The following is an 11,560-nucleotide window of genomic DNA, read 5'->3' as shown; positions in this document are numbered from 1 at the left end:
GATAGCGATAAAATTGCTTCAGCTTCTGCTGACCTCTTCAAATTCAATGTTTCCTCTCATTTCAAACGATTCATAACCGTGTTCAGGGACGGAATTTTCCCAGTGCAATGTACTCCTGACTTGGTAAATTCTGCATTTGCAACACCCGAATCTTCCTCCCACCATTTTAGGATCTGTGAAGCCAAGCGCTAGAAGGTACGTTGGGGGAGGGGGGGTGCGAAGAGGGGGGACGAAGTGACAACCTGGGCGGTGAGTGAATCGAACGCAAGTACCTTGGATCGAAATGTCACAGCTGAGAAGAGATCACAGCCTGGGAGCAGAGAGACTGTGTCACCGAAAACAGCCATCTGAGATAAGTATCTTCCACAATTCTTCGCCACTTCCCCTACACCTTAGCTCCCCTCTCAACTCCCTTCACCTATCACCTGCCGGCGTGTAGATACCTTTACCAACCTTCTTATTTTGGTTCTTCCCCACTTCTTTTTGAGTCCTGATGAACGGTCCCGGCATAGCTGCTGACTGCTCTTGCCCCATCGTTTTGTGTATGAGGGGGCGCTCTGCTCATGGAACGAATAACGGAAGTATTCCATTGAATAAACGTGTGGTAAATTAATTTGCACAAAAGCATCAGAGCATGTTTCTGCCTGGTTTCGAACCGGGGACCTTTCGCGTGTTAGGCGAACGTGATAACCACTACACTACAGAAACGTTACCGCTACATATCATGTACCATATGCAGCGGATACGAATGGACCTATACAAAACATTCACCGCCGACTGATAGAAACCGGTCATTAACGACTGGTTTATTTACTACAATCATATCAATGTAAATAAAAAAAAACCCAATGCAATGGATCATTTCCGCTTATGACAATCCTCATGATCCCGCCAGAACTGAAACTGGCTCCCGCTGAGTCAGACAGACAGACAGACATACTTTATTGATCCCGAGGGAAATTGGATTTCGTTACAGTCGCACCAAACAAGAATAGTGTAGAAATAGAGCAATATAAAACAATAAATAATTAAATAATATTAGGCAAATTTTGCCTAGTGGAAATAAGTCCAGGACCAGCCTATTGGCTCAGGGTGTCTGACACACCGAGGGAGGAGTTGTAAAGTTTGATGGCCACAGGCAGGAATGATTTCCTATGATGCTCAGTGTTGCATCTCGGTGGAATGAGTCTCTGGCTGAATGTACTCCTGTGCCTAACCAGTACATTACGGAGTGTATGGGAGATATTGTCCAAGATGGCATGCAACTTGGACAGCATCCTCTTTTCAGTCCAGTTCCACCCCCACAACATCACTGGCCTTACGAATGAGTTTGTTGATTCTGTTGGTGTCTGCTACCCTCAGCCTGCTGCCCCAGCACACAACAGCAAACATGATAGCACTGGCCACCACAGACTCGTAGAACATCCTCAGAATCGTCCGGCAGATGTTAAAGGACATCAGTCTCCTCAGGAAATACAGACGGCTCTGACCCTTCTTGTAGACAGCCTCAGTGTTCTTTGACCAGTCCAGTTTATTGTCAATTCTTATCCCCAGGTATTTGTAATCCTCCACCATGTCCACACTGAACCCTTGGATGGAAACAGGGGTCACCCGTGCCTTAGCCCTCCTCAGGTCCACCACCAGCTCCTTAGTCTTTTTCACATTAAGCTGCAGATGATTCTGCTCACACCATGTGACAAAGTTTCCCACCGTAGTCCTGTACTCAGCCTCATCTCCCTTGCTGATGCATCCAACTATGGCAGAGTCATCAGAAAACTTCTGAAGATGGCAAGACTCTGTGCAGTAGTTGAAGTCCGAGGTGTAGATGGTGAAGAGAAAGGGAGACAGGACAGTCCCCTGTGGAGCCCCAGTACTGCTGACCTCTCTGTCTGACACACAGTGTTGCAAGCGCACATACTGTGGTCTGCCAGTCAGGTAATTAATAATCCATGACACCAGGGAAGCATCCACCTGCATCACTGTCAGCTTCCCACCCAGCAGAGCAGGGCGGATGGTGTTGAACCCACATCAGCAGCACCCTATGTGTCCGTGCCACTCACAGTTGGACCCCAAACCAACAACTCACGACGAGATTAGATTCCAACTGACGCATGCAAACCACAAAGGATTAGCAAGCCATCGCCTTATTCCCTCGGCCAGTTTATCTGTTCCTGTAAATGTTCTTCAGTAATCCACTGCTGCAAGAGGATGGGAACTGATGGACCAGATGTGTCGGTTCTTTAGTTAAAGAACAACTGAAAGGGAACGAGTGCTTGCAGATGACAAATTGCAATTAACTTCCTGTTGAAGAATTTTTATCTATATGCCCCAGCATTGTCGACTATGGGCTCTGTGGCGCAATGGATAGCGTGTTGGACTTCTACTGATGTGTGATGAAGTAATTCAAAGGTTGTGGGTTCGAGTCCCACCAGAGTCGGTGTTTTAACCAGAATTGATTTTACATAAGTAAGACCGGAATTCGCGAGACTGGTGACGTCACCTGATGGAGGAAACATTAGAAAACTAGGTCATAGTTTGAAATAATCAAGTTGTTCACTTAATACGGCTAAGAGAATATATATAATAAGTATTGAAATCTTACGGGAAACTGAGTCTCTGGTTACTTCAGAGATCCGTAGATGAATTCTTGAGAGAGAGTTGCTTAAGGTTTTGGCGGGAATATGGATTTAGGTAGGGAGTCTGATCACCCGCAGATATATTGAATGACTGAGCGCCTGGATGCTCAGCTCATCCACATGGCTGCCCATCGGTCATCAGATTTCTGAATGGAAGAGTGAATTCATAGACGTTGCCTCATTATTTGTTTTATTCCTTTTTTCCTCTCTTTTTGTATTACTTAATTAATTTAAACTGGATATATATCTTATTGCAGTTTGAAGGTATTTTATTATAATAAAATAATAATGCCACAAACAACATATTTCACGATATATGTCAGTGATACTTAACCTGTTTCGGGTTCTGATTCGGATTCGGATTCGTCAATGAATACGGAAGTTTACGTGCAGGGAAATAATTTATGCTCGTGGTTATCTTCAATTTACTTAATTTCCTCCATTATTATAATGTTGTAATTGTAACAAGACCTTTGAATCCTATTCATTTAACACAACCGTGCTCTGAACAAAAATCTACAGGTCTGTATTCTATACTTCAAAAATAACGTCACATTTCTACCTGAAAACTGTTCGCCCCTCGGGTCTTTTTATGGAAGACCGGCAGTTGCCCAAGCTGCAAGTCTCCCTTCTCCACGCACCCGATGTTGTCCAAGGAAAGGGCATTTGAAAGAACCTATTATATCATCTGTGTTTAACATTTTGTACGTATCTACTCATTCCCTTTAGAGCAGTTGTCCATCCCTTTAGAGATGATCCAGAACGTATTTTCTAGAGTCGTTGCCAATGTGAGTGCAGCATTAGGCTGCAAACGCTGGGATTGCTTCATCTGGATGAAAAATGTAGACAAGTTCCTTTATGCCTACAAATCGATGTCGAAACTGCGAATACTCTTTAAACGTAGCTCGCTGCTCTGAGGTCTGGAACATTCCATTGTTTGGCACACCGTGGCCTGGCCTAACAACGGTTTAACATCTGATCCGTTTTGAAGCAATATTAGATAGGTTGTGAAAGGTCAAAAATCTCAAAAACAGTCTATGTGAGAATTTCAAAGGATGCACGAAACGATCAACACTTTCAACCAATCGGCGTCAGTATTTAACGAATGACAAGAACTCGTGTGGCCGAGCAGCCTAAGGCTTTAGACTAAGTCTCTAGTCTCTACGGAGGTGTGGGTCCAAATCCCACCACTTTCATGGTGGTCCCTTTTCTTCCACGAGTGTTTAAGAAAGCATCGAGAGAAGAATGAAATCTAAAAGTTATCATTCTTCATATAGAATCTATATGTTCCCAACACTGGGGCGTACGTCCCACAGGGGGGTAATTTGATTTTTGAGGGGGGCAATTCGAGAATGTTATTAACGATGAATTTTTTCTAGTAAGTCTGTGTGAGTATGAGTGTGTGTGCGAGTTAATACATATGTGTATATACAGTATGCATACATAAAAATTCTTGTGTGTATGTACACGTGTAATTGCGTATGTACTGTATATATAGTGCATCACCATCATTACAACCATCAAATGGCTTTCATAATTAAATTAATGAATTGACTGATGTAGGAAGGAACGAATGAACAAGTCCAAACGCGTAAGAAACTCGTACGAGGTCGCGCCAATGCTGCTTTTTGCAGTAGCTTTCGGTTCTTGGTGGTGTGAAGGTGTGTACATTGCGTCATCTCTTTTAAACGGTGTATCTGTCTTTGTATGCTGTAGAAACGAATCGGCATTGTTTTATTTATTTATTATTATTATTATTATTTTAATATCACTTAATGTTCTTTTTTTTACAATTTCTTAGTAATTTCTTCCTCAGGACTTTAACAGTCCTTTGGTTCTTTTATTTTTCTCTTTCATGAATGCCATGTTCTTTGGAAGCTTGTTTAAACCAAGTTAATGGTCTCTTAGGCTTCCTCCTGGTGAATAGGAGTTCACTTTTTGAATAATAAGAATTATGTATCACCACAGGGGGCATCAGGATTTTAGAAGTGATTAGGTGGGGCATAGCCAAAAAAAGGTTGGGAACCACTGATATAGATGATCCAGCTTTGTTGTCAAGAACATCATCGGGGGCTACAAAACAATATTAATTTGCTGAAGTTTATGGGTGTGAATTGTTCATGTTCCATGCTTTCACGAATGATAATCGTGATGGGAATATTGAGCAACACTCGCAAAATTCTGCAGGTCAGGAGCACCTATGGAGCGGAGTAAATAATCGACCTATCGGTCTCAGACTCTTCATGAGGAAGTCGTTTATACGAACGAATTTGGTGTAAAGGTATTTAATCTCAATATATACCCCAAACCATATATATAAACCCGCCTGAACGGTTCACTAAAGTGCACAGCGAGCCATCCCAGTTTTCAAGTAAAAAAGACCTGCACAACGCTGCTAAAATCAGTTTGTCAAAAGGACAAGGCAAGTCCACAAAAGCACCACATGCCCGCGATTTGCAAACCATTGTCACTCTAAAGTTTGGCACACCTCAAAAACACAAGAAAATGACAAACGTTATAATCGGAAATGTAATCCACTTCATCGACCTGAAAGGTTCCCAATAGTTACAGAGTGGTCCAAGCCACCTGCAGTCAAACAGGTACGGCGCTTCGTGGGCTTTACGGAAGTTCCACTATATCGCGGCTCCCATTAATGCACTCACCAGGAAGACCTCGGCAGGATTCCATTGGACGGACGGTGCCAACCAAGCATTTTCGAAGTTAAAGCGACGTTTCGCCACTGCCCCGCTGCTGCAACACCCAGACCCATCACAACCATTCACAGTCGAGGAGGATGCATCCCTTATAGGCATTGGAGCTCTACTCTCTCAGCGTTCTGCGGATAGCCGGCTGCACCCTTGAGCCTTTCTTTCCCAGCGCTTGACCTCGGACGAAAGGAACTATGATGTTGGAAACTCGGAATTTTTGGCTGTCAAGGAGGTCCTGGAGGAATGGCAACGCTGGCTGGAGGGGGCGAAGCATCCTTTCCTGGTCCGGACAGGTAACAAGGACTTCTCTTACTTTACGACGCAAAAAGACTCAACTCTCGTCAAGCCCGGTGGGCTCTTTTCTTCACCGGGTTTAATTTTATCCCACCTATCGCCCAGGCAGTAAGATTACCAAGCGCGACGCTCTCTCCCAGCAGTCTGACAGATCTCAGGACAATGCCAATCCAGAGCCCATTCTTTCTCGCTCGTCTATTACTGCTTCGGTGATCTGGGGAATGGAAGCAAAGCTGAGGGCCGCCCAACAGTCGGACCCAAGCCCGAACTGGCTGTTTATCCCTGTTGTGGTGCATTCCAAAGTTTTGGATTGGGGGTTACTCCTCCCGTCTGGCTGGACATCCGGGAAGTCAATGGATCCAGAAGTTTATAAAGTGACAATTTTGGTGGTCATCTATGTCCCAGGATGTCCACGACTCTGTATCTGTCTGTCCCACCTGCGCTCGGAGCAAGACATCAAGCCAGCGTCTTGCGGATCTGTTATGTATACTACCTGTGCCCCAGCGCCCCTGGTCCCACCTCTCAGTAGATTTCATCACTAGGATGTGGATCGATTTTTCTAGTCTGCCCACTTCATTACCTTCCCTAAGCTCCCATTGGCTCGTGAGACTGCTAAACTCATGGTTAAGCGTGTGTTCAGGATCTACAGCTTCCCTCAATACATGATGGCTGATCATGGACCACAGTTCACTTCCCGCTTTTGGAAGGTTTTCTGCTCTCTTGATGGAGCCACGGCCAGCTTCTCGTCTGGTTTCCACCTCCAATCCAAAGTCAGACAGAGAGTCAACCAGAAGTTGGAGACAACTCTGCGCTGCCTTACCTCCTCCCTGGAGCTCACAATTGGTTTGGGGAGAGATCGCCAACAATAACCTCCAGTCGTACTCCACCGGTATGTCTCCCTTTGAATGCCAGAAGGGATTCCATCCCCCTTTCTTCACTGACCAGGAGATTGACGTAGGTATTCCTGCTGCTGAATGACTGATCTAGCGCTACAAGCGCACCTGGAGACGGGCCAGGGCTTCTGTGCTACGCGCCCAGAAACAACATGCCCGGCAGTCTGATCGGCTCCGCAGACGGGTAAGGCCATTCAAGCAATAACAAAAGGTTTGGTTGTTATCAAGAGATCTTTCCTTCAAAGTCCAGAGCCGCATATGGTAACCGCTCATACAACCGCGCACGGGACCCGTTTGTAGTGGAAAATGCTGTCAGCAAGGTCTCGTATAGACTGCATCTACAAGCATCACTGAAGATCGATCCATGTTTCCCAGCTCAAGCCGGTTACTGCCTCTCCCTGGGCCCCAATTCCCAGCTCCACTTCCTTCCCTCTTGGTTCGCTGGTCTATATGCTGCGGTGCCTCCTGTCATCTCAGCGGGTACATGGTAATTTCCAGTTCCTTGGGCATTGGGAATACTTGGATCACGGCGAAAGACATCTTGGAGAAGTCGTTCATCCGGGACTTCCAGCGGGCACAGATCTGTGGTGCTTCAGAAGCTCCGCCGAGGCAGGGGAGCGCTGTTACAACCACGGATTCGGCAGCGCAGCAGGTTCACTAATGGCGAACGTGAATGTGCAAGTCTCAGCTAATTATTATTTAATTGTGACAGTATTTAACTCCATTCTTTTCGTCATAGCGCTTGTCGAGACTTGAGCAAAGCACAGTAACGTTTCGCTGCCTGCTTGCATTCAGCCTTGCCTGAGAAATTGGACTGACTATTCAAATGGCTCTGAAGACTAGCGTTATTCGTTTTATAGTTAGTTATACCTTTCAGCCGCGGTGTTGGCTTCGTTTCCCATTTGAGAGTTTGAGTTAACGGCCCTTTATTGTTTTCCTTTTGCTCCAATTCTGTTAGCATTAAAGTTTGTGAACTATTGACCAGCTTTAGGACTCTCACTCCTCCCATTGGCCATAGCCGAACGTAATGGCAGAGACACAGCGCATACAACTGTTGTCCAGGTACTTCACCAGTAGCAACTTTATGGGAATGTGGCAAAGAGAAAGCCACTATTAAAAACAACTCACATGCATTCAAGGCTGCAATTTGCCTGAAGGCATGTGGGAGACTCTGAAGTCAACTGGAAGGTTCTATGATCTGATGAAAGCATAACTGAGCATTTTATCCATCAGACTAAATGCTATGTTTGGCGTAAGCCAGACATCGCACATTATCAAAAACACGCCATCTCTACCGTGAATGGTGGTGGCCACATCACGCTGTGGGGAGCAGGCCCTCGAAGTCTTGTGAAGGTAGAGGGTAAAACGAATGGTAGAGGGCAAAATCCTGGAGGAAAACCTAATGCAGCCTACAAGAGAACTACAACTTGGGAAAAGTCTAAGACGTCCAAAACCCAAGTCTGAAACTAAAGCTACGCAGGAAAGGCTTAAAACCAACAAAGTTAATCTTAAATTAGAGCCCAGACCTCAATCCAATTGCAAATTTGTGGCTGGACTTGAAAAGGGCTTTTCACTCATTCAGTCTGACAGAGCTTGAGCAGTTTTGTAAAGGAGAATGAGGAGAAATTGCAGTGTCCAGATGTGCAAAGCTGTAAGAGACCTATCCACACAGGCACAAGGTTGTAATTGCTGTCAAAGGTGTATCTACTAAATACTGACTTGAAGGGGGTGAATTACTATGCAATCAATTATTTTGTGTTTTATATGTGTAATTAATTTAGATCACTTTGCTTTAACTTTGACATGAAAGAGTTTTTTTCTGTTTATTAGTATCAAAAAAGCCAAATTAAATCCACTGTGATTCAATGTTACAACACAGTACAACAAGAAAACTTACAAGGGAGTGAATACTTTATATAGACACTGTAGATACTATTGTGGAGCCAAAATAGTTTAATGCTATTGTGTAGTGACTTTGGGATGACAGTAGTTGTAGATATTACGATTGGGACAATGTATACCTTGTACATGTTCCAAATTCTTTCAATTTCATATTATAATTCAGCATATTTCTGGTGTTTTTTTCTCATTGATTTCTGTAGGTTATGTGTGTTTACGCTATATCAATTAAGTAAACTGTTTTTGTTTTTAATCCTGTATTAATATATACGGGTAGTTATTATGGATATTTGCTGATATTTTTATGTATTTTTGATTTTTTTTTGTGTTAACCATCTCGTCCTTTATTGCCACAAGGAATCCTTCTTTTTCTCGGAAGAGGTCTCCAACTCAGAACCAGGCGTTCACGTTTCATTGTCGACATCTAGTGTGCTCAAATCATGGAGGGTCATGTTCTTCCATTGGTTAACATTTTCTTTGATAGTGAAATCTTCTTCGTTTTTATGATCTGTGCTCTCATTTAAGTTTATTATATATTTTTCTCAGTTCAAGCTGGTAAAATCTGAGGTGGGGCATAGGCAAACACTCTTATTTTTCCATTGATAGGAACCTTTATACTATTCTACTGACACTTAGTATTATGGATTCCTGAAGGTTTACATAGATATTACTGTGTAGCCCTAATTGTTTATGCTTTTGTGTCGTGCCTTTGGGATGATACGAGTTGTAAATATTACATTCAGGGCAATGTATATATAACGTCTTCATGTTCCAGTGTCTTTAATTTTCTGTTTTAATTCAGCATCTATCTGATGTTTTTCTCTGCAAGTTACGTGTGTTTGGAATGGCTACAGGTGTATCTAATAATTCAGTCGCCAAGGAAAATTTGAAATGCGTCGAGATGGGCCGTTCCATGTATACTGAGAGCATCGTGCAGTTTCGCTAATGCTTGCTTCTAATCGGCCGCTGGTGGTATGTAAACTGCTGACAGGAGCGTGGATGAGAACTCCAGAGGGAAATAAAATGGTCTACATTTAATCATTAGTTCTTCTAAGCCAGGGGAACAAAATGTTAGCATAACCCCAACGTCCGTGAAACAACGAAAATTGACTTGTACACTCTGCCATGGACGTTTTGATGAATTCTGTAACGATCATTCCAGGTTCCATCCAGTCTGAAAATTGTAAAACCTTCTGGTGGGCTAGCTGCGTCCGGCGTGTTCGCTGCTAACCAAGTCTCAAGGAAACAAACAATTGAGATCTGCCTCGTCTGCCTCCGATGCAGCAGCCCTGACCTGAGATCGTCAGTCTTATTTGCACAAGATGGTAGGCAGAGGAGGCTTCATTCTCCAACGCTTCAGCGTGGTTTACATCCGCCTCTCCTGTCGCGTTTTCGACCTTGACATTGGTGTTGACCCTTACAGGTGCCGCATTTAACTGTCGAACGTGACATCTGAAGATCATTGACGTAATTTCGTAGTCCGCTGTCAAGTGGAAATGTACATGCTGCAGATTGCAGCAAAGGTAATTCAATGGGGGTATATTAAAGAGGTATATTTTTTATATTTATTGTCTTCAAAATTGTCGGTCTCTCATTGTTGATATTTTTTGTGTTAACCACATGGTCCTGTTAACCGCAGGGAACCCTTCTGTTTCTAGAAGGAGGTCTCAAACTCTGACATAGGCGTTCGAAAGTACATGATGTTCACTGAAATTTGTCATTTCATTACTTATTTTTCTATATAAATTTTCCAGATCGGTTTCAGACCAAGATATTATGCCAAAAGAAAATCGTCAATATAGGCATAGTAAAAGCGTTTATTGTCTTTTGTTATATTGTTACTGTTTAGCTCTGATTAGCAGATCTTAAGCAAGGTAAATTCTGACAGAAGTTTTTTTTATCGCACTATGGTCTATTTCTTTGTTGATAGCCTAGATACTTAATGCTTCATATTCATCCATTGGTTGTATTGTATCCGGCAGCTCTGTTCTGTATTTTACTAGCTGTATTGCACCTTTCTTTATGTTTAATGTCTATATTTATTCAGTCCAAATTTCATGTTCATACCTTTCGTATATTCTTATTTGAATTAATTGTTTCGGATTAACTGAAGGAGCATAAAATTTCTAATCATCCATGTATGTTAAGGTATAGTTCATTTGGTCGTTTCTGATTTGATACCCAATTTTCCCCCGATTCTGTAAATTATAGACCGTGTTTAAAGCTAGATGGAACGACAGCAAACTTAGAAAGGTGCCTTGCAAAAGCCTCGGCTTATTTTGGTAACAGTGTTTGTTCTTTATTTGGTTGTTATTACATAGGGTGACTATTGTACGCCAAAGCTTCATCAAATGTTGCAGGAAGTTCTCAAGTATTGGGTGTAGTTTTTATGTATTAAGAACTTCTATTAACTATGACTGTGGGACAGAGTAAACTGCCTTTTTTGGTAGTCAATATAGCAACATCAGAGATATCTGCTTTTTCCGCCAGGCTTGTTTTAAAATCACGGGATCTATTATCAATTGTTCTTTACATCCTTTCAAACCCTTAACCATATAACAATTACAGCACGGGAACAGGCTAGCTCGGCCCTTCTAGTCCGAGCCGAACGCTTACTCTCACCTAGTCCCACCGACCTGCACTCAGCCCATAAACCTCCATTCCGTTCCTGTCCATATACCTATCCAATTTTACTTTAAATGACAATATCGAACCTGCCTCTACCACTTCTACTGGAAGCTCGTTCCACACAGCTACCACTCTCTGAGTAAAGAAGTTCCCCCTCGTGTTACCCCTAAACTTTTGCCCCTTATTCTCAACTCATGTCCTCTTGATTGAATCTCCCCTACTCTCAATGGAAAAAAGCTATACACGTCAGCTTTATCTATCCCCCTCATAACTTTAAATAACCTCTATCAAGTCCTCCCTCAACCTTCTGCGCTCCAAAGAATAAAGAGCTAACTTGTTCAACCTTTCATTGTAACTTAGACACTGAGTACAAATGAAAATCTTTCTCTAACTCGATAATCGGTGGATAAAACAAGTTATTTCCACGTTGATTTACCACTTATTAATAATGTTGTGCACTAATTGAACGGCGTAAACTATCATAATTCCAATGCAATGCTTC

The 11,560-nt window shown here is 42.9% G+C and overlaps 2 non-coding genes across 2 annotated transcripts; one reads left to right on the top strand and one right to left on the bottom strand.

Annotated features, from left to right (window-relative positions):
• Positions 1 to 635: 635 nt before the first annotated feature.
• trnav-aac (transfer RNA valine (anticodon AAC)) lies at positions 636 to 708 on the bottom strand. Its single transcript has one exon. It is a non-coding gene; the product is annotated as a tRNA-Val (tRNA).
• A 1,638-nt stretch (positions 709 to 2,346) lies between these two features.
• Positions 2,347 to 2,437, top strand: trnar-ucu (transfer RNA arginine (anticodon UCU)). Its single transcript is given in 2 exon segments — positions 2,347 to 2,383; positions 2,402 to 2,437. It is a non-coding gene; the product is annotated as a tRNA-Arg (tRNA).
• Positions 2,438 to 11,560: the final 9,123 nt, after the last annotated feature.

The sequence above is a fragment of the Hemitrygon akajei genome, chromosome 11 (genome assembly GCF_048418815.1).
Source record: "Hemitrygon akajei chromosome 11, sHemAka1.3, whole genome shotgun sequence".
NCBI classification, from domain to species: domain Eukaryota; kingdom Metazoa; phylum Chordata; class Chondrichthyes; order Myliobatiformes; family Dasyatidae; genus Hemitrygon; species Hemitrygon akajei.
The sequence above is the reverse complement of the archived record's forward strand: the minus strand, read 5'-3'. Positions and strand labels throughout refer to the sequence as shown.